Genomic DNA, 17,555 nt, shown 5'->3' with positions numbered 1-17,555 from the left:
TGGCATGGGTACTGGGAATTGAACTTGTGTCCTCCGTAAGAGAAGTGCTACTTCTCTTCCAGAGCCAAATATTGTTATTTAGGTAGGTCCGTTACAAACAGGTCTAGTGCAGGAATGCCCACATTTTTCATAGCTACAACTTTTTTTCTGCACCCCGTTCTGCTTCTGACTTCCACCCAGAGTTGATTTCTAGTTCTCTCGTGTATGAATATATGGTCTGTTAGATAGCATTTTATGAATTATAGTTAATATAGTATAGTAATAATATATTATAGTACTTAATATTATATAATAGAAGAACAAACGTCATCATAACTTTTTACTTATTCAAGAAGAAAATACATTAGCTCTCATTAATGCAAACTAGGTTGTATTTACAAGTCATTTATTCCCTACCCAATTTTTGTTATTTCCTTAACTATTCTACCTAATTACTTAGGATTTTGGCTCTGAGTCACCCAATCCTTAAAATCTTATATAGTTTTCATTGTCTTTTCATTTTCAATTAAATTTCATTCACTCTTTCACGTACTAAGCGATGCTTTTTATATTTGGCTGGAGATAATCTATAGGACTTCTTTTTTAAAGTAAGCATCATATGTAGGTATATATCAGGTTACTTTGCTTTGGCCTGTAGCTGATGGCAGTGACTTTGAGCTTCTAATCCTCTGTATTCTAAGTGGCAGGGTTCTAGGCATATAGCACCATAGCCAGTTGTGTGTGTGTTATGTGCAGTTTTGGATGGCAGGCAGGGCATGCTGTGTGAACAGAAGGAAACTTCTCCCAACCCTAATCCATGGGAATTTTGAGAGGCAGGACCAAACCGCTTTCTTCTTAATTAGACTTGCACATTTCTCTGTGCTGGGCATTGAATACACTTAGGCCTTGGGATGGAACCCTTTATCATGGTTTTAGAGTTTCTCCACAAGTGGTGTCAATTCAAGCCCATACTTGCCTGGGGATGGTCAATGACTGCCAATTCTCCAGTTAAGCATGTCTTCAGGAGCCTCCGGCTGCTGCAAAGGACACATTCTTTTCTTCACTCTACCAGAAGCTTTTTTTTTTCTTTTTTTTAAGAGAATTCTTTTCACTAAAGTGGAATCCTTTTAAACATCACAGCTTTTGTGTTTCAAACTAAGTGTGCTAGGGGCTTAGTGTTATGTTTTTGTCTTGATTTCTCTTGTTAAATTCTAGCCTTAGGCTTGGGAATTCAGTATTTATTTGTTCCTAAACAATTTCCAGTATTTTGTTCTTAAATGACCTAAATTACAGAATTTTTTTTAATCCTGTTTTTGTGGCTTAGTTTGTTGTTTGTGATTATGTCTTGTGATTATGTATATTTTTTATGTTTTTGTTTGCTTTTAGACGTCTCTTACTTCCCAGAGAGTTTAAAAATGCATTTGTGAGTGTCAATTTTACCTTGAATCCTCTAAGAAATAGTAACTGATTTAGGGGAGGAGGCATGGGGAGAATCAGTGGGTGTGGAGGGAGGGCACAGGTTTATTTCAGATAGATTTTATCCTATCTCCAGAATGGAATCCTGGTACAAAGGGGTCCCTATTTGACTGAAGTGGGGTTTCTAAAGCTGTGGCAGTAGAGCTGTAGACAACTCCCAGATTTAAGAAACATTTAGGAGATACACTGAGTACCTGCTGTTGAGATCAGACAGAGTTGAAAGAACAGGATGTGTGAATGGTGCCCAGAGAAATGCCTAGGGAGGTCACCTGAGACTGGAACAGGTCATCTTTAAAGTGTCTGGGCGGGGAGGGTGTTCAATGAAAGATTTTAGTTTAGAGCTAAATGGAATGTCTAGATTTCTAAAGGGAAGTGGCAGGCTGTGCACATGTCTAAAGAGAAGTCTATGCACATAAACCCCCTTAGGTCTCTGGGGAAGGAGGTTATTATTGCTGTTTGGAGATGGTGTTGAGATGTTCCCTTGAACCTTAAGAAGCACTTGCATTTAACAGTCAGGTGAAGGAAGATCAAAGAGAAAAAGTTAACAACCAGAGAAAAAGGCCCAGAAGGATGTTCTTGGACGGTAAGGAGAAAGAATGTCTTAAAAGCGAACAGAGCCCGTGGGTGCAAGCACAGAAGAGAGCTTTAGGACTGTGCCTTCCCATTTCTGACTTTTATGTTCTTTGCTTCCTTGATGTTTGCAGAGCCTGGGACAGCTGACGCAAGGCTGAGTGCTCAGTAGTCAGTTGCTGGCTTCACAAGCCTGGGCCCATCAACATGACGTCAGTGGCTGGCGGAGGAGGGCTCATAAGACCCTGCCTCCCAGAGGAGCTAGAGACGATGACGTTTGTTGGGGGAAGAAATCATGTTACCCAATGGTGTGACCACGCCTACACTGCCCTCACTCAAGGTAGGGACCCTCAGCTGTGTACACTGAGCCCTCGTTAAATGACTCACACACATACAAAAGACATGAAGGCTTGGGTAGAGGAAGAAGATGAGTTGATCTAAAATCTTTCCCGTTTCCCCCCTCCCCCAAAACCCTCAACCCCTCCTCCCACCCCCTACCTCTAAGTAGATGCCCCCACCCACTCCCACCTCAACCCCCTCGATTTCCCTTTGTTGGGGCATCTATTGAGCCTTTACAGGACCACTCCTCCCACTGATGCCCAACAAGGCATTCCTCTGCCACATTTTTGGCTGGAACCAAGGGTACCAATAGGGGGCTATTATTAAAGAACAATTTTATCAGAAATATTTTCCATGAAACTCTTCAATTTTATTGGAAAATGTTTATAATTCCACTTTCGGTCAACTTAGAATTATTTTTATGCCCACCATTTTATCTGTATAATTTTCCACGAAATAGTCAATTTTAACACATTTTTCTATATATTTCTTGAATTTTATCAGAAATATTTTCCATGTAGATCTTCAGTTTTATCAGAAAATGTTTATTATTTTACTTTCAATCAACTTAGAAATATTTTTATGCCTACCATTTTATCTGTATAATTTTCCATGATAATCTTCAATTTTAACATATTATTCTAGATTTTTCTACAATTTTATAAGAAATATTTTCCATGTAAATCTCCAATTCTATCACAAAATGTTTCTACTTCTTTTTTCAACTAATTTAGCAATGTTTTTATGTCTACCATTTTACTCTTTAATTTCCCATGAAAATTGTCATTTTAACGTGTTTTCTATATATTTCTTCAATTTTGTCAGAAATATTTTCCACGTAAATCTTTAATTTTGACATAAAATATTTTTACTTCCTTTTTCAAGAAAAAAGAAAAAAGAACATTATATCTGTATAATGAACGGGAGAAGAGATGGTTCAATGGTTAAGAACACATCCTATTGCTCTAGAGATCGGGGTTCAATTCACAGCACCCACAGGACAGCTTAAAAGTACTTATAATTCTACTTCTAGAGAATTTGATGCTCTCTTTTCCCTCCATGGGCAGCAGACAAATACATGGTACTTACAGTTACAGGTACATACAATTACATACATGTAAGCAAACCACTCGTTGACATAAAATAAAAACAATACATAAATCTTTAAAGAAAGAACATTATGTGCGTGAAAAATTATAAGAGAATAAATAAATTGAAATGAAGGAAAACAGTGTGTCAAAGATGCCAATTCACCCAAAGACAGTCTACTGATGTAATAAAATTCACATTAAATCTCTGGCAAAGTTTCTAGTATATATAAACAAGTTTCCTGTAAATTTGTCTCAATATTAAAATTCTTAGGATAGCCATCATAATTAAGACAACAAGGTGTTTGTGAGTAAAAAAAATCACACAGGGTAACTGAACAAGTGACTTACATTTATTCACTTATTTGAGTGAATGTATGTGTGTGTACACACATGCCACAGTGCATGCATAGAAATCAGAAGCTCAGCAGACTAGGCTTAGACATGCATTCCAGGACAACAGTTAACAAGAGACTGGCTGAATGGTAAAGCAGAGAGAGGGCGTGTGTAATCAGTGTGTCCACATCGGGAAGAACTCCTGAGCAGGGCCGGTGACCCTGAGCCCACCTTTCAGGGGCTGCCTCAAGCTGTAAATTTATGTAGAGGAAGAATGGGGGCAGCTGGCTAGTCCAGGTCAGGGTGTGGTCCGACTCGTCTTTGTCTCTGCTCGGGTGTCCCAGGGTGGTCCAATGAATCATTAAACTGTTAGTCAAGCCATCACAGGAAAGGGGACCAATCCAGTTCCTCCAAGGTGTAACAGCTTCATTCTAGAGAACGCTTTCTGGAAATACTTGCCTTGCAGGCTTTCCTGAGCTTGCAGGTAGATGCAGTCCCTTGTCATAAAGACATTTTATGGATCGAGTTGTGTTCTGTGTTTCTGGACTCTAAGATGATTTCCAGGAAAAAGCTAAGGACAGAGACTTATTTCTAAGCCTCAAGCCATGAAGGAGAGTGAGATAAGTCACAAACAGACATTCCTTGATGGTTAACTTGCCTTGTGCTGGTAAGCAGGAAGCTGAGTCAAGGTAAAAGGAGAGAGAGAGAGAGAGAGAGAGAGAGAGAGAGAGAGAGAGAGAAGGAGAAGGAGGAAGAGGAGGAGGAGAAGGAGGAAGAGAAGGAGGAGAAGGAGGAGGAGGAAGAGGAAGAGGAGAAGGAGGAGGAGGAGGAGAAGGAAAAGAAGAAGACGAAGAAGAAAAAGAAGAAGAAGAAGAAGAAGAAGAAGAAGAAGAAGAAGAAGAAGAAGAAGAACAACAACAACAACAACAACAACAACAACAACAATAACAACAACAACAACAACAACAACAACAGACCCTGTCTTAGTCAGGGTTTTACTGCTGTGAACAGACACCACAACCAAGGCAAGTCTTATAAGGACAGCATTTAGTTGGGCTGGCTTACAGGTTCAGAGGTTCAGTCCATTATCATCAAGGCAGGAGCATGGCAGCATCCAGGCAGGCATGGTGCAGGAGGAGCTGAGGGTTCGACATCTTCATCTGAAAGCTGCTATTGAAAGACTGACTTCCAGGCAGCCAGGATGAGGGTCTTAAAGCCCACGCCCACAGTGACACACCCATTCCAACAAGGCCACACCTCCTAATAGTGCCACTCCTTGAGCTAAGTATATACAAACCATCACAGATTACATTTCCTGCAAACAAAATAGTCCAGTTGTGTTTTCAACCTGATGTACTTTTTGTTGTTGTTGTTATAAATAGAACACATTCTAAGAGTTAGAATGGAGCTGTTACATTAAAAGAAATATACGGCTCTAAATTTTCCTGGTTTTCTTCCATCGGTATTTTACCTACCGTGACCCTCACAAGTCATTAAAGAATTTGAAAGCAGAAAGCCTGCTAGCTCCAGACTCATTGTCTTTAAGTCATGCGAAAGGCCCTTTTCCTCTTACCTTGTTCATACCCTCAATGGATAATTTCAGCACAGATCACAGCATCCCAGAAACTCTGTGTATAATCAGTAAAATAGTATTTTGCTGGGAGTGTTTTTTTAGCCATAAACAGTTTATATTTATGGTTAACTGATTCAAAGTGTACAAAACATGAACATTTTTCATCTGGCACTGAAATATTCTAATGTGGTCTGTACTACAAATATTAACTTGAAATGACTGGTTTATTATTTATTCCAAACTGGCCTTTATCAAAATAATTTGAGATGTATCATATATCAACATTTAATATACTCTCTGAAAGAAAATGATAAAGTATTTAATTTAAATTCGTTGGCCATGTGAGTTCAGGTACCTGTGGAGGCTAGCAGAGGGCGCCAGATTCCCTGTACCTGGAGTTGCTTGTTACTGGTGCTGGGAACAGAACTCGCATCCACTGGAAGACCAGCAAGTATTCTTTACTGTGGAGCCATTTCTCTAGAGCCTTCCTATAAATTAATTAATAATACACCTGAGTTCATGATTTGATGGGAATTTTAGAGCATTATTATGGTAAAAATCTGTTGCATATTAATTGAGATCTTAGAGTTTTGGAAGCCTAATAAGCCAGGCTCAGGCACCTATGCTACATTCATGAATCGAGAAGACAAACAGTGCTGAAAAACAGAGAAAGGTTTGTTCGGATGTGACCATATTGGGAAAGAGGAGTGAATAAAGAAGGCCGATTAACACTCACCCAGGCCAAGACCATCCAGATGCTGACGTGACACTTAGTGTAAATAGACAGCAGGAGCTATGTAAGGTTCTACTCCAGACATAGTCCTGGCCCTCGTGGATCCATCCTGTCTTAGCTCCAACTTCATCTGCAATGGGGTCAGATAAGTTGTCAGAACTGGCTGAAATCTCTTCCAAAAAGAGAAGTTCTTTCTCTGGCTAGCCCCAGGGGTCCAAGCTTTCTCTTCGTCCACATGAGCACCCTGGAGAAATTTAATTTCTGGGACCCTTTGTCCCAGTAGTCTGATAGCCAAAGGTAAGGACACTAGTGTCTCTTAGAGATCATCTCTCTAGAGAAGAGGGCCATGATAACACAAAATCAAATAAATGATACTTCAAGAACTTGGCTGGAGGGGGTTGGGATGGGAACACATCATACCAGAAAATATTTTCAATAAAAATTAGTTTAAAATCATAACAGAGAAAACACATAATATGTGCTATGTCTTTTTTAGTTTTACATACCTTTAGTTTTTCTTTGACTCGAACAGATTTTATTTTTTTATTTTTTTACTGAATGGTTTGCAAAGTACATTTCAAATTCTTTACAAGTAAGATCCCTCCATTGACTATGGGCTTTTCTGCACTTAATGTTTTTATGTAAGAGGGGTCTCTAAGGGCTTCAGAGAGGGCTCAGCAGTTAAGAGCATTTGCTACTCTTGCAAAAGGCCTGAGTTTTGTCTGTAACACCCATGCTGGACAGTTTACAAACACCTGTAAATTCATTTCCAAGGGGAATCTGACAGTCTCTCTGGCCTCTGACTGCACATGCATGTAAATGTGCAAATACACACACACACACACACACAAATAAATTGCTTTTAAAAGGAGTGATTTCTAACATAAGTGAGGCCCCAACATAGGCCTGGTAAGGCCTCTCTGCACTGTAAACAGGAAAAGAGTATAGAAAACTGGGGAGAATAGGAGAATAAGTCACACTAAGCTGTGACTTAATGAAGAAGGTGTGAATTAGTGGTGTTAAAGGGAAACCTTTACATTGCACTCTAATTAAGTCCAAATTAAAGACAAAGGTGTTGAGGTCTTAAGGAGAGCAGGAGACTCTGCTATGGAAAAGACTATGCTTGAAGATAATATTTAAGAGAGATTGCTCCTAGCACTAGTTCCTATAGCAATGATTCGTGTTTTCCAGTCCTCACAGTGGAGCATGGCAGGAGACCAGCAGAAAGCAAGCAGGTGATATCTACCGGCATCATGAGACAGAGTCTCAGGAGATCTTGGGTGGCCAGTCACCTTCTTTTCAACACGGTGGCCGCAGTTGGTGATTTACATTTAAGTTTGGGCTATCTGAAAAAAAAAACAAAAACAAAAAACACCATATTAAAACCTCTCCCTTCCTTGTGGTGCTGGTTCATGTTTTATTTACTTGACACAAGCTAGTGTCATTTGGAAAGAGGAAAATATCTTAATTGGAAAAACGTCCCCTTGGACTGGCCTGTAGACAAAGCTGAAGGGGTGTTACTGGCTGGTGACTGATGTGGAAGGACCCAGCCCTTGTGGGCAGTTGTCACCACTGGGCAGGGGATCCTGGATGACTTAAGAAAACAGGCTGAGTTACTTGTGAAGAGCTAGCCAGTAAGCAGTGTGTTGGTATTCTGTCTAAGCTCCACCCCATGCTTACCTGGCAACAGCAAGGTATGCCCTGCCCCATAAACCTGGCCCACTATAAAAGGGGCTACTTGCCCCTCCTCCCTCTCTCATCACACTCTCACCTCTTTGCCCCTTCAGCTCTCCTTCCCTCCCCCCTCTCTCCACATGGTCATGGCCAACCTCCACTTATCTACTTTCTACTCTCTATTCTCTCTCTCTCTCTCTCTCTCTCTCTTTCTCTCTCTCTCTGCCTTTTTCTACCTCCACTATACCATTAACTCCCATCCTCTGCCCTGAATAAACTCTATTCTATACCATGTCTGTGCGCATGTGGTCCCTCAGGGGGAAGAGTTGCCTGGGCATGGGCCTGCCTAGGTACCCCCTTCCCCACACAGCTGTGTCACACTCCCTAAACCCCTTTCTCTCTTTTTATGCCCCCTTCACAGTGTACCTTCATGTCTCCCTTCCGTGCCTGCCTCCTGGACTGCTTGAGATCCTGCCCTCAGTGATGGACTGTGGCCTGCCTGGATAAGATGCAATAACCCCTTCCCTTCCCAAGTTGAGTGTGGTCTTGATGCTTTAAAATCTAGAAAAGCCTAGCCAAGACACCTGTCTGGCCAGTCATGTTTACTGCTCAGTCATCTGACCTAGTCCACCACTGTCACAGGCACATCAAAGACATAGGTTCTCATCAGGAGCAGAAGACATATTGGCCAGTGATGGTTTATAATCACCGTACTTTGAGAGCACATTAGCAAATGACATATTATATCTTTGGGTTTATTCAAATTGTAGGTAATAAATGTGACTCTCTAGTTAAAAGATGTCCTGTTAAGACAGGAAAATGGAGTTTGGGCTGAAATCTGGTTTCTGATCTTCTGGCTTCTGATCCTTTGTTCCTTTATTTATAAAGTAGGGTGACAACTTGCTGACCTCACCATGGATTCATATTGCAATTAAAATATGGAAAATGTTTCCATGCCTTCTGTTATAGAATAACCATTGGTTTAGCTGACACACAGGCACACATGTAAATATTACCTTTTTAAAATAGGGTATGGATTCTTTTAGAGTGTGTGTGTGTGTGTGTGCGCGCGCGCGTGCGTGTATGTGCGCGCTCCCGTGCACACACTTGGGGCCAGAGAACAAAACAGCTTTGATGTCATTGCTTAAAGCCACCCACCTTGCTTCTTGAGTTATCTCACTGAGATTTGCTGGTTATGCCAGCCTGACCGGCCAGTGAGCACGCAGGGTCTGGCTGTCTCCACTTCCCCAGTGTTGAGATTCTAAGTAAGTACCACAATGCTAGACTTTCTACTGGGTCCTTTGGATTGAAGTTAGACCTTCAAGCTTGTGTGAGAAGTAGTTTATTGACTAAGCCATCTTTCAGGCCCTGAGATTTAAACAAACAAACAAACAAACAAACAAGCAAAAAACCCTTTATCTTACAAGGCCTTAGTTCCTTTCTGAACTATGACACTAAAAATATTTGCGATCATCTCAATGACAGTAAGGAAATGACTGAGCTATGCCAGGAAAGTATAGCCACAAAGGAGTCTGCACATCTGGGAAAAGACAAAGAGATGGTGTGGAACAGAAAGACAGAGATTATGAAGATGATCCAAGAGCACAATTGCAGAAGAGGAAGAGCCAATCTCAGGCAAGTTTCCTCCAGGAAAAGGGCCAGCAAGCATGCAATGGACAGGACAGCGTAAGACCATGAGGGATAGGGAAGGAGAAGCAACTTGTCACTGCAAGGCCATGGGGAAACGCCTTTGTTGGAAAAGCAGAGACAAAAAGATCCAAGTACACAACCCACGTGTGTCCTTGGCATCGTAGGGCTCAGCAAGTCTTCAAATTGCTGGCGGCTGGATTGTGTTGTGCAAAATGAGCTTACTGGGCTAGATGGTGGCCATCTGGATTTCATATCTGTTCCTTTCCATAACCAATTTGGCTCTGCCCGTCGGAAAGTGGAGCTTTGTGGATGTTGCAACACAAAGAGGCAGTGCAGTCAAGGCAGCCCCACCGGCAGGGGAAACATCTGTGAAAAAGCGCAGAGACATGTGTGACAATGTGTGCCCCCACCTGACATCATGGATGATGAAGGAATCAACTTGATGATGCTTCAGAGCTGGGCACCCTTCTGGCCTTCTATGTCTAGCCCACAGGGAAAACATCAGCTCTCTGAAATGAACTTTGACACTGGGAGAGACCAGAGGCTTGAAGAGTTGAACAAGTCAAACCTTTTCCATGAGATGGCAACTGCCCAGACTCCAGAAGCTGTGGGATATGTTGCATGGAGCAAAGTGTGAGGCTGAGAATTTGGGTAGAAAATGTTGAGATAATTCAGACGCCTCGGATGGAGAACTAGGTTTCCATTTGCTCCTGGGATGTAAAGTCGGGCTTTTAGTGGCAGTTACAAAGTCTGCTATTGTTGGTTGGGGAAGATGACTGTGCGTAAGCGGCTTGTTGCATTAGCATGAGGACCTAAATTCAAATCCCCACATGTGTGGAGGGGTGGGCATGGCAACAGGCAGGTTCTAGAGGCTCACTGACTGGACAGTCTGACAGAAACAGATTGCTCCAGATTCTGTGAGAGACCCAGTGTCAACAAGAGAAGGTAGAGAGCAAGAGAAAGTGCCTGACACCGACCTTTGACCCCCACAGGCGCTTGCATGGGTGTGTGCACACTTAAAGTCAGCCGTACACATCCTCTCCTCAGACCTTCCTGTGACTGCAGCAAAGGAATGACCCAGTCTCACCAGAAGATGGCAACATATTCTACCATTGCTGCCCACAGCTCTCAGTGCACAGCTCCTCCATCACAACCGTGGACACTGCCTCACTTCAGCCACGCTCACTAGACATGTTCTGCACGCTCTGCCACCAGGCAGTGTGGTCAGTGTCAGGCACTGTTTGTTTGTTTGGTTTTTTTTTTTTTGAAAATATTAAATTCTCAAATCTGAAGCCCATAGGAAACTATCCTGTGATCTTGCCTTTCACCCTTCCCTTATTTATCTTCAACAATATACAGGATTCAACAATAGCAAAATTCGGGACTATGAAGTGAAATATCCTAGCAAAGTCAGTGCATTTATATGGCTGTATGGCTGTGTGGTTGTGTGGTTGTGTGGTTGTGTGGTTGGGTTCTCTGGTTCCTGGGTCTTCAGATGTGGGCTATGACTGCAACAGCAGTTAGCTTCTGAATCTTTAGCTTACAGACAGCTGATGGTGAGATTTCTAGCCTTCAAGATGGTGAAGTCTTTCTAGCCAATACTTCACATTAAATCTCTTCAAATAGATAGAAGATAGATAGATAGATAGATAGATAGATAGATAGATAGATAGATAGATAGGTACACAGATAGACATACAATAGATAATTAGATAATAAGTAGATGGATAGATGATTAATAGATAGACATAGGTAGACGATAAATACTATACAGATAGATGGATAGATGCATCAATGACAGATAGATAGATAGATAGATAGATAGATAGATAGATGATAGATTAGACAGGTAGATGATAGACAAGTAGATGGCCGAGAGATAGACAGATGATAAATAATCAGATAGGTAGATGACAGTTGGATAGATAGATGGAGAGATAATGGATTACGGCTGTCTATCTAGACAGCCATAAAGATAACTAAATGATAGATACCTAGGTAGATGATAGACAGACAGACAGACAGACAAGAGAGAGATTAGCAGTGAGGTATTCTACTAAATATGAAATGTTTACAGAATTATGAAGACAAAATGAAGTGTGTGTGTCTCTGTGTGTTCATTATGAAACCAGCAAAGAAGGCCAGGTAGCACAGCAGAATGCCACGGAGGATCAGAGCTGAAAGGGGCTTAACTGAAGATATGAGTAGACATAAACCAAGCAGGCTCTACCCCTGCCCTATCCTTCCCCATCCTTCCCCATCCTTCCCCATCCTTCCCCATCCTTCCCCATCCTTCCCCATCCTTCCCCATCCCACCCCATCCCGCCCCATCCTGCCCCATACTGTCCCATCCTGCCACACCCTGCCCCATCCCACCCCATCCCGCCCCATCCTGCCCCATCTGGCCCCATTCTGCCCCATCCTGCCCCATCCTACTACATCCTGCCCCATCTGGCCTCATTCTGCCCCATCCTGCTCCACTCTGCCTGTGTAACACTAGAATGATTGACAGTCCCAGGTTTGACTGAGTGAAGAGGGTGAGGTGAAGCAATTGCTATTATCTTGAAGCACTGGAATTGGTTTGGTGGAAAAGCGAAGGCTTCTCTTGCAAATATTAGTGCCCGAGAATGAAGCACTCCTCCTCCTTGATAAATGATTGGCCTGCGAGTGGGAGCTCACATGAAGAACTTAATTATTAAGCAACAACCTATCCTTTGCCATGTAACTTGCTGCTATGTACTTACAAGTCTAGAAAACGTATTTTAAAAGCCTGGTTTACATGTGACAGGGAGAAAACCTCTCCTGTCCTTTCTTCATCCAAGAGATTCAAGGATCAGCAGCTACAGTAGAAAAATGGCCGTGGTAAAAGATAAAGAGGGATAATAAAAATATCTTCTCAGAGAAAACTGAGCTATTTCAGGTGCTCAGATTAACGCTCTGTTGTTTCAGAATTTGCTAGAGCCATAAATAAAATAGACTCTACAGCACAATGTAAGAAAGGTCATTTCAAGTTGAAGATGATAATTTTTAAAAGAAATCTTAACAAACAAAAAGTAGGAAAAGTTGCCCTCTGGGATGAGTAACAGATTTGAAAAATGAGAGGAGGAAAAAGAGGGGGCGGGGAAACTACTCTCAAAATCCAGCATCCAGTAAACATTCTTCAAAGAACAGAACTGAGATCACTGTTGCTAAGGAGGAGAAGAGGAGATCTCAGAGTGAACACACCCTACACACTTGCAACAGAAACTTCAAGCTGAGCCAGGAGCCTTATCTTGTGTTGAAATTTCAGAATATCAAAGAAAAACATCCATACTGCTATTACAAAGGAAAAGGAATCAACAAAAGGAAAATCAACAACGAAATGAGGTCCATTTGTGTCTTTCAGACACGTGTCCTGATTTGTTTGACAGCAACCCTTATGTGTTTCTGTGCTGGAGGCTTGGTTTTCAGTACAGTAGTGTAGAAAAGTGATATTTATGGGGAAAAGTCTAGGTGTACTCAGTAGAAAAACTCAAACAGGCAAAGGATAAGCAGCCTTTGTTTTCAGATCTAACTACATTGGATACTCAATGGCTTTTAGAAGAAAAAAGCTAAGGCTGTGACCAAGATTCCTGGGGCATGGAAAGAATTTCTCAATGTTCCCAGAAGGCAGTGGATGCTTTGATTCTGGACACCTTAGCGTCAGTGATGGTCTTCATCCAGACCTACTTGCTGTCTTGCATAACACAGGTACGATAGTTCTCTCACTTTCTGTATGTGTTTAAGAGATTGCTTACCGACATATTGAAACCCAATGTCCTGAATGACTAGGAGAAACAATAGAGTCAGCGCCTGGCAACATTTCTGCTGATTTTCTCATGAAGGGTATAGATGAATCTGGTAGGAAGAGAAGACTGAACACCCTGGGAACTGAACCTGGCCCGACACCCGCTAGGTTCTCTTGGAATGGTAAGCAGAATGCAGACATGAATACCTGTGGACACCCAAGTATAAGGACCCCTGAGACTTAAATGTATTTCTTACAATCCCAGGGACAGTTGGGTTTTTGTTAGCCAGTGTGTCATAAAGAATTGGGGGTGTCAATTTACTAGGGCATTTTTATCTGCTAGCTTAATATTCTTGAATTAATTACTGCAGCAACATCAAAGACAAGACTTCTAAGCCAATGGGATGTCCACTAGGACTATCCACAAAGTGAGAAGTCTTGTCTATTGAAGCTGTCAGTACGTAGAAGTAACTTAGACTCACAGTTGTGGGAGTTATTCCTGTTAAAGTTTTCTCCATTTATGTTCTAGATACCTGTGGGACAGTGGACTATGCCAGGAAACTTGGTAAGGGTGAGTGGGCTCAGAAACCCCCATCCTCAGACTTGAGGACAGTAGGCATTTCACCTATTCCCAACCAGGCCCCTGTCACGTGACCACAGCACCCCACGGAGAGGATCCTGACAATCAGTTACATAGGGGCAGCACCCCGAAACACCTCCACATGCAGGTGAGGCATCTCTAACATCTCAGACCAAGCCAATAGAAGGTGTTTGATTTTAGGTCCCACCCCACCCTAAAATATACATAAGACCCTGTCCACGAAGAATAAAGTTGCGAGTGAGAATTGTTTGTGTCTAGAAGCATCTGTCATATAAGAGCTGTAACGTGCTTGGGAAGAGAGTCCTCTCCTGAGAAAGGAAGCTGTTCAGGGCTCACTAGCAGAGCCCCTCCTGCTGGCTTCCTGTAGTGTCTCCTCTTGCAGTGCCATACCAGAGCAGTAATGGCCTCAGAAGAGTGACCCCAGCCTCTCCCGCCTGCTTCATGCAGTGTCCTGTCCTGTTGTACACAATACTGGCTTCAGAGCAGCAATGGCAGCTGCAGAAAAAAACAGTGTCCACCTCAATCCAACTCCACTGTTAGAACAACTCCTTGGCTCCAGCTGGCCCGGAGCCCCACAGATCTCTGCAGATAGCATTCGAAAGACAGACCAGGAGATATCTCCTTTTATATTATTTATTTTTAGTTATGACATGTTTGTATGCATCTGACATGCATGACATGTATGTGTGTGTCATGTATATGTATGACATGTATGTATGTATATAGATGCCATGCATGTTCCTATATGTGACATGTATGATATGAATGTGGTGCCTCTTGACATGTATGTGTGTATGAATGCATGTGCATGCATGGCATATATGTACATGTATGTCAGCTGTATGTGTGACATGTATGTGGTACAGCTTGACATGTATATAGATGTATGACATGTGTGTATCTGTGTGGCATATATGTTCATTTATGACACATGTGTACATGTATGACATTTATGTGGTGTAGCTTGTGTAGTCAACTATGTTGACTCTCCATTCTTATCTTCCACATTGTTTGAGACAAGCTCTCTTTTGTTCACTGCTGTTGACTCCAGGCTAGCTGACCCATGAATTTCTGGGGATTTTCCTTATTCCACCTTCCATCTTGCCCTAGTAATGATAGAGCAAGAGATTAGAGTTGAGTATTTCCATGCCCAATTACACATGGGTTCTGAAATTTGAATTCATGTCCTCATGATTGTGTGACAAATGCTTTATTTACTGAGCCATCTCCCATCTTCCAGACATCTTTTATAAAGAACACCTAATTAAATTGTAGTTTTCAAGGAGTGTGACTCAACTGACTCATAGCACAGTTGTTCATGTAATAGCAGAACCTTTGTCCTGGTATCACACTTGTCAAATATGGACTACCTAGGAAATATAAAAATAGATCTAGAACTTCAACAGTTCATTAAAAAGAACAAATAATAGAGAACTATGAGCTCCAAGGCAAAGACTTGTGCTGAGATGTCATTGCATATGAAACCTCTTTCTGAAGTTACATCAATTCCGGGGCTTTCATCAGACTAGAGCTATCACAAGCCCAGGAAGTATAATTGTACAGGGAATACAGACAAGAGCCTGGGGCTAGAATTAACTGCTCAACTTCTATGACAAGAAATCAATAGATGAAAGCACATAGATAAATGTTTCTAAACTTCAAGAATGAACAACATGAGCTTGTTTGCAGAGGGGAAGGTAAATATAAATTAAACATTGCTAATTTTTTCTGCTATCATACCCCAAGAGAAGAAGAAACAGGAGAAGGATGAAGGATTACTCTTTTTCAAACCACAAATCTATAACTTTTAAAAAAAAAAAGTTACAGTGTACATTTCGGTAAATATTTTGAAAATATACAACGATTCAAACTAAAAAATAACTTAGGAGCACTGGAAGAGACAAAAATCAATAGCTAAAGAGTTTAATTTTCTTTTTACTCTCTTGCAGGCAAGGAGAACTGATTTTTAAAATTGAGCTTCTCCAAGGATGAGTACTATTACATTGCTGCCTAAAACGATGTTATCGTCTGTTTAACTTTTTACCACTGTTCTATATATTCGTTTTGTTTTTGTTTTTAATTTGAAGAACAAATAGAAATTAAGCAGAAAATACAGTTTTTACTAGCGAGCTGTAAGGTGATGAAGGCGATGAACTACTCATTGAAGAGTTGTGATAAAGCACGAGGCCTGAGGGATTAATCTATCAGTAAAGGGTTTGCTGTGAGAGCATGAGGACCTCAGTTTGGATCTTTAGCATCCACTTAAAATCTAGGTGTGGCAGTCTATGTCTATCATGCCACAACTAGGGAAGCAGAGGCAGAATACTTGGAGCCCGTTGACCAATCAGCCTAGAATACCTGGAGCGCATTGACCAATCAGCCTAGAATACCTGGAGCGCATTGACCAATCTGTCTAGAATACTTGGAGCCCATTGACCAATCAGTCTAGAATACCTGGAGCCCATTGACCAATCAGTCTAGAATACCTGGAGCCCATTGACCAATCAACCTAGAGTACTGGAGCCCATTGACCAATCAGCCTAGAATACCTGAATCCCATTGACCAATCAGCCTAGAATACCTGGAGCCCATTGACCAATCAGTCTAGAATACCTGGAGCCCATTGACCAATCAGCCTAGAGTACTGGAGCCCACTGACCAATCAGCCTAGATGAAATCATATGCTGCACCTTCATTGGGTGATCCTGTCTCAAAAATATGGCGGAGAACAAAAAAGAAAGACTGCCCACCTTGACTTCTGGCTTCTGTATGCAGGCACATATGCATGTGCATGTGCACACATACAAACACACATGGGTACTCATATAACACACACACACACACACACACACACACACACACACACACATCAACACGTACTTACACAAACATGCCCACAAAAGAGAATACAGCATCGTTGTTGTATATCATAGGGAGTTAGAAAATTTTAACTAGGTTAATTGTAATTATGTGGTTTATTCTTTGGGTATGCTTGATTTTTTTTTGTAAATCAGTACACAATAGCCATCTATACACTGTATTTATGTCTTGCCAGTTTTAATAGGTTGGTTTGCATGTAGCAAATAAGTGAAATTATTTCTCATATTCCTAGAAATATCTACCCATAAGCCTCTTGAGGAGTGCAAGTGAGCCTCTACTGTTGGAGATGAATTTGAGGGGGAGTGTAGGAGGAAAGGCAGTGGCCACCTCTATGTAAATGCCGAGAGCCACACAGCCACAAAGGCATCTCCTGCAGGAGGACCTAACTGAAGACTGCCTAAGAGACCAGGGATTGCTGATACAATTGATGCCAGCCAATCAGGAGCTGCTGTTTAGAAGAGATGCTTTCTTGGGACCAATGGGAATGGGTGGAGGGCATCAAAAGAGCTTCCATTAGCGTTCAGGTGAGCTTGCTCAGGCTCGGCTCCCAGAGTCTGTGCATTGATTCCCCCGCAGCTCACCTCCAAGTCTTAAGGGCAGGTAGAGTCAGCAGCGAATAGTCCAGGGCACAGACAACAGGTGAATATTTATTTCAGTGTCTGACAAATAATAGCAAGCAAGTTGGACTTTTTTTCTTTATGTCTACTAGGACCGTGGTGTTCAAAATCTAAGCAGAAGCCATTTGTACGAACACCCCACAGTTCTTTTTTTTGTTGCTGGTTTGTCTTGTCTGCTTTAATTTGGTTTGTTTACTGGGGAGGAGGGATGTGAGATATTTCACGGTGGGTATGATACTTCTTTCCCAAATTTCCTCTAATATTGCTGTTTCA

The sequence above is a fragment of the Apodemus sylvaticus genome, chromosome 23 (assembly GCF_947179515.1).
Source record: "Apodemus sylvaticus chromosome 23, mApoSyl1.1, whole genome shotgun sequence".
NCBI lineage: Eukaryota > Metazoa > Chordata > Mammalia > Rodentia > Muridae > Apodemus > Apodemus sylvaticus.
Note: the sequence above shows the minus strand (reverse complement) of the source record.